This window comes from Oryx dammah, unplaced genomic scaffold (assembly GCF_014754425.2).
Source record: "Oryx dammah isolate SB20612 unplaced genomic scaffold, SCBI_Odam_1.1 HiC_scaffold_22, whole genome shotgun sequence".
NCBI classification, from domain to species: Eukaryota; Metazoa; Chordata; class Mammalia; order Artiodactyla; family Bovidae; genus Oryx; species Oryx dammah.
Genome location: NW_024070206.1, coordinates 33,039,363 through 33,051,922, shown reverse-complemented (window position 1 = coordinate 33,051,922; position 12,560 = coordinate 33,039,363). Strand labels below are relative to the sequence as shown.

At 39.0% G+C, this 12,560-nt stretch overlaps 1 protein-coding gene across 1 annotated transcript in view; it reads left to right on the top strand.

Annotated features, from left to right (window-relative positions):
* The window catches only part of CDH2 (cadherin 2), a 241,712-nt gene that overhangs the window by 64,683 nt on the left and 164,469 nt on the right, over positions 1-12,560 (top strand). The window lies entirely within an intron of this gene.

Sequence of the window (12,560 nt, the reverse complement as noted above, 5' to 3'; positions counted from 1 at the left end):
CTTCCAGGACCAGGGATCAAACCTCTGTCTCCTGCATTGGCAGGTGAATTCTTTACCACTGAGCCACCAGGGACGCTCCCAAGGCTAGTTTTAGTACAAATTAATGAAATCCGTCAATAATTATTAAGGTATACTGGCTAAGCCTCTCTTAGGTATACTTGGGTTTGATTCTTAAAATCCCGAACACAGCAAAACCTGGACTGACCTTCATATGGCTTACATCCTGAAGTCAGCACACACACACACACACACACACACACACACTCTTTAAACCTTAAATGTATTATTAAACAATAACATAGCCATAAAAAGAACAGAATCGTGCCATTTGCAGCAACATGAATGGACCGTGAGATGATCATACTAAGTGAAGTAAGTCAGAGAAAGATAAATATCATGTCACTTATATGTGGAATCTAAAAAAAAATGGTACAAATGAACATATATGCAAAACAGAAATCAACTCACAGACTTAGAAAACAAACTTATGGTTACCAGGGAAGAGGCAGGCAGGGAGAGATAAGTCAGGACTTTAGGATTAACAGAAAAGAAACAAAGAACTGGTCACTTCATTTTATCTTTGTTTCTCTTCAATGAGAACTTTGAATCTTGTTCTTTTTAGCAGTATTCTTTTGAAATAGTTTATTCTCTTTGATTACGTTAGAACAGAGGACCAAAACTGATGTTACTAAAGGTCATATTTAGTAAAAGTTGGAACGCTTTGCTTGGCTATAAAAGTGTATCAGTACATTTGTGGCAAAATCAGCATTTGTTCCTAATTCTTTCGTTTTCCAATTACACTTCTGTCCTTTCATTTCTTACTCTTGTTTTGACCTCTGTCTACTCTGTCCTTTAACATATAAATATGTGGATATTAATTATCATATAGACAAATCTTGAAAGATTCTGTTTTATGGTATGGATAGAATCATATCATATGAAAAAAAAAAAAAAAGCTCAGTTTTTTTTTTTTTTTTCCAGAAAGGGAAACTATCTCTATTGCCATACATGTGGCAGAAGGGAGATAAGATTTAAATGAATGATGTAATCTTTGCTTTTATTTTTAATAAATTAAGTCAGATAAGTGCCTGTCTTGGGATATATGAAAACTCTTATTCTTTTTTCCCCTAGGATGGAACATATTATTAGATGATAACCTGTCAGTAAGGAAACTTGAGTTTCAGGGTCAGCTCGGCTCCTAACTTCAGTGTAATCTTACCGTGCTTGTAACGTCCTGGGTGCCTGTCTTCTGATTTGTAAACTGCAAGGCTGGAACTGTGTGATTACTAAGAATTCTCCCAAGTCTGTGATTATCATTTTACTGGCTACTTTTATCTTGCACTTAATACGATGTAAAACTAAAAGTCAGCAGTTTTTAGAGCCACTTTCTACAAAGCAGGATTTGTGCGTAAATCTGTACAGTTCTTCTTAATCTTAAAGATACACACTTCTTGATAGCTTAAATGCTTCATGAATAAAATTTGTGACCTAGTGATATTAAGCTTTCATCCCTGGGTGATAGCTTTCTGCCTCCTCTGACTATGATCCAAGAGCACTTACATAAAATCTCTTTGAACTCGTTCACAAGTAGAGCTGTGGGTGTGAGCTTGGTGTGGGCAGTCCTACCAGCTATGCCTCCTTTACATCCGAGAGGATGTCCAAGCCAGGAAGAGATCTCTCCCGCCTGCTGGCTGTGAGCATGTGTACCTGTTGTATATTTTTCCCGTATTCACATTCCCCTTGCATCACATCTGGCCATTATGGATTTGGTTCTCATAATTTGAGGTTGGTACTCAATCTTACTTAGAACAATTGAGTCTCAATCTGTCTTAGAACAATTTGGTTTCCACAAGTAGGTGTATGGCTTTCTGTTCCTGCGTCATTGCTTCCCCTTTGGGTAGCAGCAGTCAGTTTTGAATTTGAAGAGAATATGCAATATCAGAATAAAGAAATGAGTGAAATGAACAAGTAACTCTTGAGACTTCAAAAGTTAGAAGTTTTGTTTCAAACACATTGTAACTTGTGAGGGAGGAAGAGTACAAAAACTAGATTGCAGGCACAGTTGTGGGAGATGAAGCTGTTTAATGAACCCTACAGATTCCCTGGAGTGGGAAATGGCAATCCACTCCAGTATTGTTGCCTGAAAACTTCCGTGGACATGAACCTAGTGGGCTGCAGTCCATGGGGTTGTGAAGAGTCAGACACCACTGATCATGTGCGCCACACCCTGCTTACAAAACTTAAGTGATCTAGCTTTTAAAACATGAAATACTGATTCTTCTGTCTTCATTCCTAAGACAGATATTAATACTTATTGCATGAAACAAGTAGCTGTTCCTTTGGAGTATGCCCGTATGAATTTTTTCGGTTTATTTTAGTAAGGGCTGGTTAGGGTTTGGTTCAGGAAGTCAGGTGTTCAGACTTCCAGTGGTTCAAACATTGAGCGTCTATTGTGTCACCTTGACTCTGAGCTCAGGTTCAAAGACCAACAGGGAAAGAGCTTGAAAACTGTTAATAAATGAAAGTGTTGTTTGGAAAAGTATGAAACACATCTTTTTTGCTCTTGACTAGTTTTATAGGGAAACCTTGAATGTCAACAGCCTTTAGTATCATTTTGTTTAATCCTCTGGCCTTTGGGAATTCTTTCTAAAACAGGCACATGCATGGTTAGGGTAAGGGTTCATTCACTCTCCATGTAAAATCTTACAGTGATAAGGAACCCACTTCCTACTGAAATAGTTATTTCCATGAGAAACTTTGCTTTGTACTAAGCTAAAATCCATGTGGTGTGATCTGAAATGGTTCATAAAGGGCATTCAAAATGCAACTAGTGTCTGATCAGAAAACAAAGCAGTTAGTAAAATTTAAAACATTATGCAAATATCTCTCTCTTTTCACCTTCATTCTTATAGATGCTCAGGCTTCAAAGTTATCCAAGTCTGAAACTTCTTTGATTATTACTCTGTCAATCAGTGATCTCTCCCTAACAAGTTGTCCTTCTTAGCCTAGCAATTTGAGGTCACTTGCATTGAAAAATAAGTAAAATTTTCAAAAAAGAAAAAAATTGACTAGGGAAGACTTTAAATTATGGTACTAGAGAAGACTCTTGAGAACCCCTTGGACTGCAAGGAGATCAAATCAGTCAATCCTAAAGGAAATCAACCCTGAATATTCATTGGAAGGACTGATGCTGAAGCTCCAATACTTTGGCCACCTGATGTGAAGAGCTGACTCATTGGAAAAGACCCTGATGCTGGGAAAGATTGAGAACAAGAGGAGAAGGGGACGAAAGAAGATAAGATGATTGGGTGGCATCGAGTGTGAGCAAGCTCTAGGAAATGGTGAAGGACAGGGAAGCCTGGTGTCTGAGTAACCGAACAACAAGGGAAGACTTTAACTTCTGTTTCTCAGCCTCAGCACTGGTGACATTTTGGACCAGATAACTTTGACGTGTGTGACAGCCCTGAGCAGTGTTCTGCAGCATCTTTGACCTCTACCCATTAGATGCCCTAATATTTTGGTAACAACCAAAAATACCTCTAGAGCCAGCAGTGTTACCTGGAGAGCAGAATCAACCACAGTTATGAATCATTGCATTAAATAATTATTACCATCATTTAACACCAGAGATGCCAGAATAAAGGACAAGCCTTCTCAAGGAAGAGTAGTGTGGGAAACTTAAGCTGACCTGATAAAAAGGCAGTATTAAAATTTTATGAGATTTATTGTATTTACTTGTTTTCTGAATATATGTTTGACATATCAGAATCAGATTGTACACAGTGAAGTAGAGTTCACATGTACCACTAATTCTGAAAAAAAATCACTGCAAAAATTCTAACTCACATGGGCATGTTTGTATAAATGGAGGTAGTGATTTTAACATCTGTTACTTGACTTTGGAATATTCTGGGCACACTGGAAAGGGCCAGTACAGTGGTTGTGGTGGTTCTGGTGTGGGTTCTTATGGGTTAAGTCATGTGATTTTTCTCTTCCCAGTCACTCATAGGTGCTGGAGTGTGGTCAGACCCCAAAGAGCATGGTGATTCATGCTGGGGACATTCCTACATTCTCCAGTTGGCAAGGCCTGAAGAATGGGGCAGGAATGAAAGTGGTATGACTCATGGCCCCTTGCCACATGGCATTTCTTACAAAAGTCATGAGCGTGGCACCTGTGGGTTGCGGATTCATTGTTAGGAATATCTTCCATTAAAATTTTCAGCCATCACTCCCAGCCAGGATCCAACTTTCTAGGTAAATCCAGTTCATTCCAGGGTATCACTTTAGTTCCCAGGCTTCAAGTAAAGGCTGAAGGTGCCTGGCACTCCACAGTTCTTGACTCATTGAGTTTTAATAGACAAGATACATCTTCCAAGAGTGAGACTGTCCTCCTGCTTTGATATCACTGAGTCACCACTTAGGACCCCATTTTATTTTTAGGGATTTGTCTTCCCCTTCTGGTGCTTCGGACAGGAAAATAATTGAAAGCTTGGAGTGGGGGGAGCGGAGCTGTACATTTTTGGCAAATGGAAGCTAAACCTTAATGCTGTTTCTTACAAAATATTTTCCCAATATTTGTTTCCATTATGAAGGCAGCCTACAATTTAGAGAGTGTTACAATTTTTTTCTTTTTTTTTTTTTAAGATGGACAGGCTGAGTCTAAGTTTAGTGAACTCCGGGAGTTGGTGATGGACAGGGAGGCCTGGCGTGCTGCAATTCATGGGGTCGCAAAGAGTCGGACACTACTGAGTGACTGCACTGAACTGAACTGAACTGAAGGTTACAGCATATTAATGACTGATTCAAGGCCTCACAATTTTAGAGGGCTCATAACTGAAACCTCTCATGACATAATAACTTAAGGATTTTACCAGTGTCGGATCTAGATGATGATAATGTTGAGCTGCACTTTAATATGAGTCATTATTCAAAACCATCTTTGACAGCTACATGGCATAGAAAGTAAAGGAAAAGAATATAATCCAAATGAAACTAAAGCTGATTTTATTGCTCATCAGTTGTCAGTTAAATTTAGACATAAATTCAAATAAAAACGTAAGTAATCCAGATATGATGTACTTAGTCGCTTATTTTTTTTTCTTATTCATCACATGTTTCTGTACTGATTGTATATTGGACGATCCGTGCAAAAATAATTAGTAGTGTGTGCATATAGGCCTGTGATAAATTGGAAATGTCTCAGAACTGGTTCTCTTGTCCCACTTAACATCTTATTTGTTGGAGTAGAAGATGATGCCACCAAATGCCATGGAATCTGATTTCTTTCCACATGACTGCTCCTGTTTCCTGTTGTACATACTCCTTTCTTCTTTGTCCTTTCAAGATACTGTCGTTTGTCCTTAAGTTTTTTTAAAAAGAAAATGCATTATCTTCACCATGCCTCCTTAGAGTTTGTGTGCACCACTTAGTCTTTTGTGGAGGGTAAGTTTATATACAGACTCTAGGAGTCATTGTGCGAAGCTCAGTATTTCATAGTCCCTGTCCTTTTCTTTCAGAACTGATTCTAAGTTATTTTTAAAAATCACACTAATTTTATACAATATTCTGAGGAAGAGGATCTGTGTAAATGCCTACAGTTGGGATGTTTCAGTCTCCGTTGCTCTGAATTTCTCTCTGATGTCTAAATTTAAATTGTTCATATTTCATTTATGCCTAATCTCGCTCTATCTTGCCTTCCTTTCTCAGGCAGCAGAGAATTTTGTGCCACATCTTTGGTGAACATATGCCTTTATTTCATCTTTTTTTTTTTTCTCCCCTTCTCCTGGCTTATCACAGTATTTTGATGCTTCCAATTTTCAGACAATTAACTGTGTATATTTAAATATTCCATTTAATACAGTGGCCAGCAGCCATTGCAATTAATGTGACTGCTTTTTTGAAGATGGACTACAAAGAAAAAAATTATATATATATAAGGTCTCCTTTTTTGATTACATATTAAAATGATAATATCTTGGATAGGTTGGGTGAAATAAAATCTACTACTAAAATTAATTTCACCTTCTTTTTATCTTTTTTTTAAACAAAACTGGCTATTGGAAATTGTAAAATTACACATGCAGCTGACACAGTGTTTCTATTGGACAACACTGCTCCACAATCTATTTATTTGCATCTTAGCACCCAGACTCAGTGTTTTAGTCAAGACTTGATAAGTGTAGATGGTGTGGAAACAATATTTCCTGTCTTCATATTCTGTGAATGCTTCCCTTTAGTTTTAGCTACTCCTCTAGTATTCTTAAATTTTAGCAAAAAAGATATTTTTAAAAAACTTTTTTTGTTCTACAAATGTGGCCTCTTTGCTATCCTTCCCTGTGTTGTCTCTTTTCCAATGAGTTTCTTCCTTAAGAGAATATGTAGACACCCTTTCAATGGCTGAACCTTGTTTGCTTGCCAGCCTGCAGAGATAAGGGTCTTAGACTGGGTTTTGATCTGCTTGAGTTTGTAAACCTGCTACTCCTAATGTGGGCGGAGATCCTCAGGAAGCTCTTTGTTCTTTTTTAAAAGAAATTTTGAGTGACCAATTAGAGGACATTTGTAACAAGTCCCATACTTGACTTCTTGGATATTAAAAGATGCCCAAGTAAGTACTACAATGTAGTCTTAAGAAACTTTGTTTTTTCAAACCAGCCTGGTAACTTCTTTAGTGAAATTCTGCCTAAACTTCATAGCCTTTTGCTGAATCTGTCACCTCGGTGCCTCCTTCAAAGAAATTCGGGTTTGGCCTTTTCACTGGTCATTTGGTGTCCTGTCTTCTGAGAGCAGCCCAGAATGTTCTTCGGCTCATTAAAAGCCCGATGTGGAATTCTGCGGGTGGAGACATCACTAACATCTGAGCACAGGGCGTGCAGAAAGTCAGGAGGTTTTATTTTGGATCAGTGCATTTGTCTGTGGCTGTGGAGCTGAAACATGAAACAAACCAGCCATGGAGACATAGCATCTTGGATTTTTAGTGGAAGAGATTTGATGAGTGGTTCAGTAGCAACACAGACCTGATTCACACTCTATCTCCTGGTGACGAAAAGCTCCAAATAGTTCCAGTGTACTGATAGTGCATTTCTTAGACGCTAAATATATCTAACTCTTATCAGCTAATTGTTTGCCAGGGTCGCTGTCTGCTACCCTTAAATGCTAAGGTCAAACTGAGCTTCTAGTTTTGTAGATGTGAAACTCTGTGACTGACACTAGGAAAGAAAATGTATTAAAAAATAAATGAATATTTGTATAACCTGATGAGCTGAAGATTTTGAAAGCGATTACTGTAAATGCACTTAAGCTATTTACTCTTATTTTTGTTATTTACTTGATTGTTGTTATCTACTCTTCTTGAGTTTGGAATTGAATCATAGAACATTTTAGATCTGTTAGTCAGGGGGAACATTAGAGATTGTCTGTTTCAAGCCCTTAATCTTCTCAGGTTGCATATTAGTAAACCAGGTTGAAGAAGGTAAGCCTTCTTTCAAGGCTCCAGGCTAATGGATAACGTGGTGGTGGTGGTTTAGTCGCTAAGTCGTGTCTGACTCTTGCGACCCCATGGACTGTAGCCTGTCAAACTCCTTTGTCCGTGGGATTCTTCAGGCAAGAATACTGGAGCAGGTTGCCATTTCCTTCTCCAGGGGATCTTCCCGACCCAGGAATCGAACCTGGGTCTCCTGCTTTGCAGACAGATCCTTTACCGAGTGAGTTATTCAGTCGGTAAAGATTGAATAACATAGGTTAAATGAAAATTTGAATTTCTGACATTTCAGTTGAGTGTTCTTTCTGCTGGCATTTGACTCTTCTCACTCAGAAAGCTTCAGGCACATCCAGACATCTGTGTTTTTAATTCCAAAGAAACAACACCTGCCTCTCTGATCCTCAATTATTTTGTTTTATAAAATGATAGGTCTTGGTTAGATGATTCCTAAGATTTTTTTTTGTCGTCACACAAATTATAGCACACAAGCTATTTCTTTTTTCTTTTTTTTTTTTTTTATAATGTGGACAGTGTCATTACCTCAAATGCATATGTTTCCAATCTTTGAAAAAGCCACTTCTATTTCAAGGTTACGTTAAGTAACATTTCAAATTACAGATGAAACAGAACAGAGGAGAAGAAATGTGAGAGTCCCTTGCCTGGGTGGGGAGGAAGGACACGGGTACATGACGTGGGTGCCCCTCACGAACTCCGGGCATCTTCATCCGGGTCAGCAGGAGGCTGAGTCCAAGGCCAGGTTGCTGAGCTTTGAGATTTGATGATAGAAGTCCCACTCTGTAGTTTTCTTCCCTGGCTCTCTGTATATTTGTCTTGCCTGTTTTCAAGGCTTGTAAGTCAGGCCAGGCGAGCCACTGAATTGAAGGTCAGCCTTGGAAGTTGATGGAACCAATAAGAACTCTTACAATGCTCAGCAGGAAGGCCCACTTCCCTGATTCGGTGCTGTCAGATAGAGGTATTCTTTCTTCATCCTCTTCTTGAATTGCTCTGCCATGCCAACCCAGTTCAACCTGAGTTACCTTTGGTCCTGCTGCTTCTCTGAATTGGGCCGTGGAGGCAGGGTGGCCGGGTGAAGAGAGCCCAAGATTTGGAGAATGGAGATTTGGGTTCTACAGCCAGCTGAGTATCCTTGGTCAAGCCTGGCCTCCTCTCTCTGGCCTCCTCTCTCTGGCCTCAGTCGCAGCTGCAGCCTACAGAGGCTGGGTATGTTTCTCTTTTGAGCTCTTTTTTTTTTTTTTTTTTAATGTGGACCATTTTTAGTGTTTATTGAATTTGTTACAACATTTCTTCTGTTATGTTCTGTTTTTTTGGGTTTTTTGGCCATAAAGCATGTGGGATATTAACTTCCCGACCAGGGATCAAACCCATACCCCCTACACTGGAAGGCCAAGTCTTAACCACTAGATCACCAGGACGTCCTGTCTTTTAAACTCTTGATGTGGTAATAACACGTTCACTTTAGCACTTACGTCCCGCACTTACTTCATGGTCATCATTGCCTTATTTGGCAGCAAAAAGGCATCTTCTGCCTGCCTTTGGCTACTCCTCCATAGCATGTGTGTGCGCCATCTCTGGATAACCCCTACTATTGCTTACCGGGTCGGCCTGCTAGCAGGCAGTGCAGATTGGTTATTTAAGGATTGGCGAACAAAGGCAAAGGTTTATTGTCAAGAAACAATTGATGCAGTGAAGATATAGCTGACTGAGGGTGCCATGTAAGGGGACGCTGTTTTCTGTTAGTCTTTGGCTGGAATTAAAACAAAGCAGGATTAACCAGAGGACAGTGTACTGCCGTGGCTGAACAGCTGAGGTCCTGGGTGTAATTAGTCCAGCGTGAGAGTGTTCTCATGTCAGAGGCTTGCAGGGGCAACACCAAGTTCACAAAATTCAGAAAGGCAGACAGTTCCTAAGTGTGTCGGGTTTCTTGCCTTTCACATCTTATCTCAAGAAGGACAGCACCTGGTCCTGTTTGTGTATATGCTTGCCCTGGCAGTGCCTTCTGTCAAAAATGATTTTTTCCAGGATAGTATGTACCTTTTTGTTTGACCATTCGAAAAAGGAAGGGAAGACGTGTGTGTTAACTAGCATTTTTTAAAATATGGCTTTGACATCTGAAAGAGGAATTAACAACCTCCTGTAAGTGTTGACACTATTTGTGTGCTTTTAATGATAATCAGAATACATCATTTTATAATCGGTGAAGAAAGCTTTCTTCCTGTTCTGCTTCTGTAAACATGAAAGCTTGTTTTTTGTTTTTTTTCTCTGAGAGTTTCATATTGCAAAGTAGTAGGGAAAAGTGTCAAAGAGAATTTGACACCAGTTATTTGTGAAATCACCATGAAGGGAAGACTTGGTTCTGTCTTGCTTGATATTGAAATTTGCAGTAATAAATCATTCCCCAGTTTGGGAGACTCATGGCACAAAGTGTCTTATTTGTATTATTCCACGTTTAGCTTCTCATATTGTTTGTTATGATAATACTTAGAAGGAGACATGGAAACTAACACAGCCTTTTAAATCAACTCGACTTTAATTAAAATAAATAAATAAAATAGGAGACACAGCCAGAGAGTCCCACTTTGAGTTTTCATTATGCTCAATAAACCTTTCTTCTTAAATCTTTCATAAGCTGTAAGGAGGAAGAAAGCATAATTCTTCTAAATATGTCTTTATCTTTAAAGGAATCCCCCTTAAGTGGGGGGAGTTAGACGGCAGTCCAGTATTTATTTATCCGTTAGTGCTTTGTAAACGGGAAAATCTTCCTTCTGTCCTAACAGTGTTAAAACTGACACTAAAGGCAATTTAGGGTCACAGGCCTATCTACCAACATTCATTTGTTTTGCAGCCTGGGAGTCTTGCTTAAGTGGGAAGTTTTCTTAACTTGTATTGGGCATTTCAAGAATGAACTTTCTCTTTTGCCCCTTGTTATCTCCAGTCATAGGAGTTTGTAGATACAGTATTTATGGCATTAGCAGTGTAATTATTTTCCCATTCCATGATGGCCATGGTTCAGACGCTGGTTTAATAAGATTAGTCAGGCTGCTTTTAGTATTGGAGAAGGCTCTGTCCTGTTGTTGAATTATTGTTTAATGCTCAACACGAAGGGGGCCTGTGAGGGGGAGGACTGGACTTGGGTTTCGTCATTCTTCATTTCTTGACAGGCCATGTGTTCGTGCTAAGTCGATTCAGTCATATCCGACTCTTTGCAACCCTGTGGACTGTAGCCCTCCAGGCTCCTCTGTCCATGGGATTTCCCAGGCAAGAATACTGGAGTGGGTTGCCATGCCCTCCTCCAGGGGATCTTCCTGACTCAGGGATCGAACCCGTAGTTCTTATGTCTCCTGCATTGGCAGACGGGTTCTTTACCACTGGTGCCACCTGGAAGCCCTCTTGACAGGTCAGGGAAATGCAGTTTTATAGACTAGGAAGAGAAAGAGGCATTTAAATTTTGTTTACACATTTCTCTTGCTTCTAGTTTAGGTCAAGAACATTTGGGAAAAGCTCTTCTGTTCTAACCATGACCTGGTTTTATTAAAAGTATCCCTTTTTGTTATTGCAAAGCAGAGTTCACATCAATAGGAAATGGCTAGTTAAAAACTTTCTGGTAAGTCATCTGCCTAACACAAAATATTATCATGGGATAGACTAAAATTTGTAATTTTATAGTTAAGTTTTGTGGATATCAGGCACACATAAGTGTACTTTTGAAGATGTAGAATGAACTTGATTTTTCTGAAATTCCTCCTTGGATGGGTGCTGTGTTTGACTGGTAAAGCGACACACGTGTCTTTGAGCAGCTGCTTGATTAAAAGCTGAACCCAGTCTCTCTGGGTGAGTGAGAATCGGTCAGGACTCAAGGGTCTCTGAGAGCATTTAATCTATTTGCCATCTCAACAGATGGACCTATTAATATTTGAGTATTTGTAGTTTGTCCTTCAGCAATGACTAGATACACCAATGACTTGTTGCCACTGACCAGAAAAAGTCAATGATGCTTTTCAGGACAATGTTATGTTCCCCATAGTAGTTTTTAAATTTATGGATCAAATAAGCAACTGGGAGTTTTCAGCACTTTCTTTGGAACTTATCACAAAAAATCTGATCCAAGGAAAATGAGGCCATTTATCTTTCCAGGGACTTCCATGCCCTCTCAACACCTGTGTGTTAATGGGATAAGTAAGAATGGTTTTCACTTCTTGGAACCTGCAGGCTCTCAAATGAAGGAGGAAAAAAGAAATGGAAATGTTTCCTCTGTCTACCAGGTTTTATTATGGAAACTGTTCACCAGATAATTGGGTTTAATTTGAAACAGAGGGGAAAATTTATTTTGTAAACAAGAAAGTTCTTTGAAGATAAATCTTGTCAGGAGTTGTTGGAAGGATGTTGGAAGAAACCTTGACATATATATATATATTTTTTTTAATGGCCTGTAGTGAGAGGGTGTTTTTTTCCACCCCCTTTCCTTCCTTTTTGCTAGATTTCAAAGTGTTCGTGGGGCTGGAAGGTGATAATTAGTACTCTTCACCTGATATGTTCTCCTTTTTTTGCAAGCAGGCTAATTAAAATGCATAAAATCTTTCACTTTTTTTTCCCCCAAAGGGAAACATACTTCTTTTGACAGCTGCCTTTCTGACCTTCTGCCCGCTTCTCTGCAGACTTCTTTGTTTTATTGACTGATTCTTTATACTATTGAGAGGAACTCTAATATGGTTATTTGTAACTCTTAAGTGTTAGGGGAATGAGATCCACTTGTAAATGCAAGGTCTGTAGCAATATTATACTCCTATGAAGCCATTTATTCAATTCTTTCCCTAGTTTTTTACACTGGGCTTTTTCTTACTTAGTCTAGCGTCATTTTAAGTGCCTTAGGAAATAGTATTCTACAGTTTTCCATATTACAATATGTCTCTGATTCAGTGGTTTCTATAATAATATGCGTACCATCGTTCATTCTAGACTTTACTATCACACCAAGAACCAACTAAATTCTCTGCATTTTAAACACAATATCTCTAGATAGTGGGTTGTTCTAGCTATATGTCTAGGTTCATTTTTAAGTTTTAGG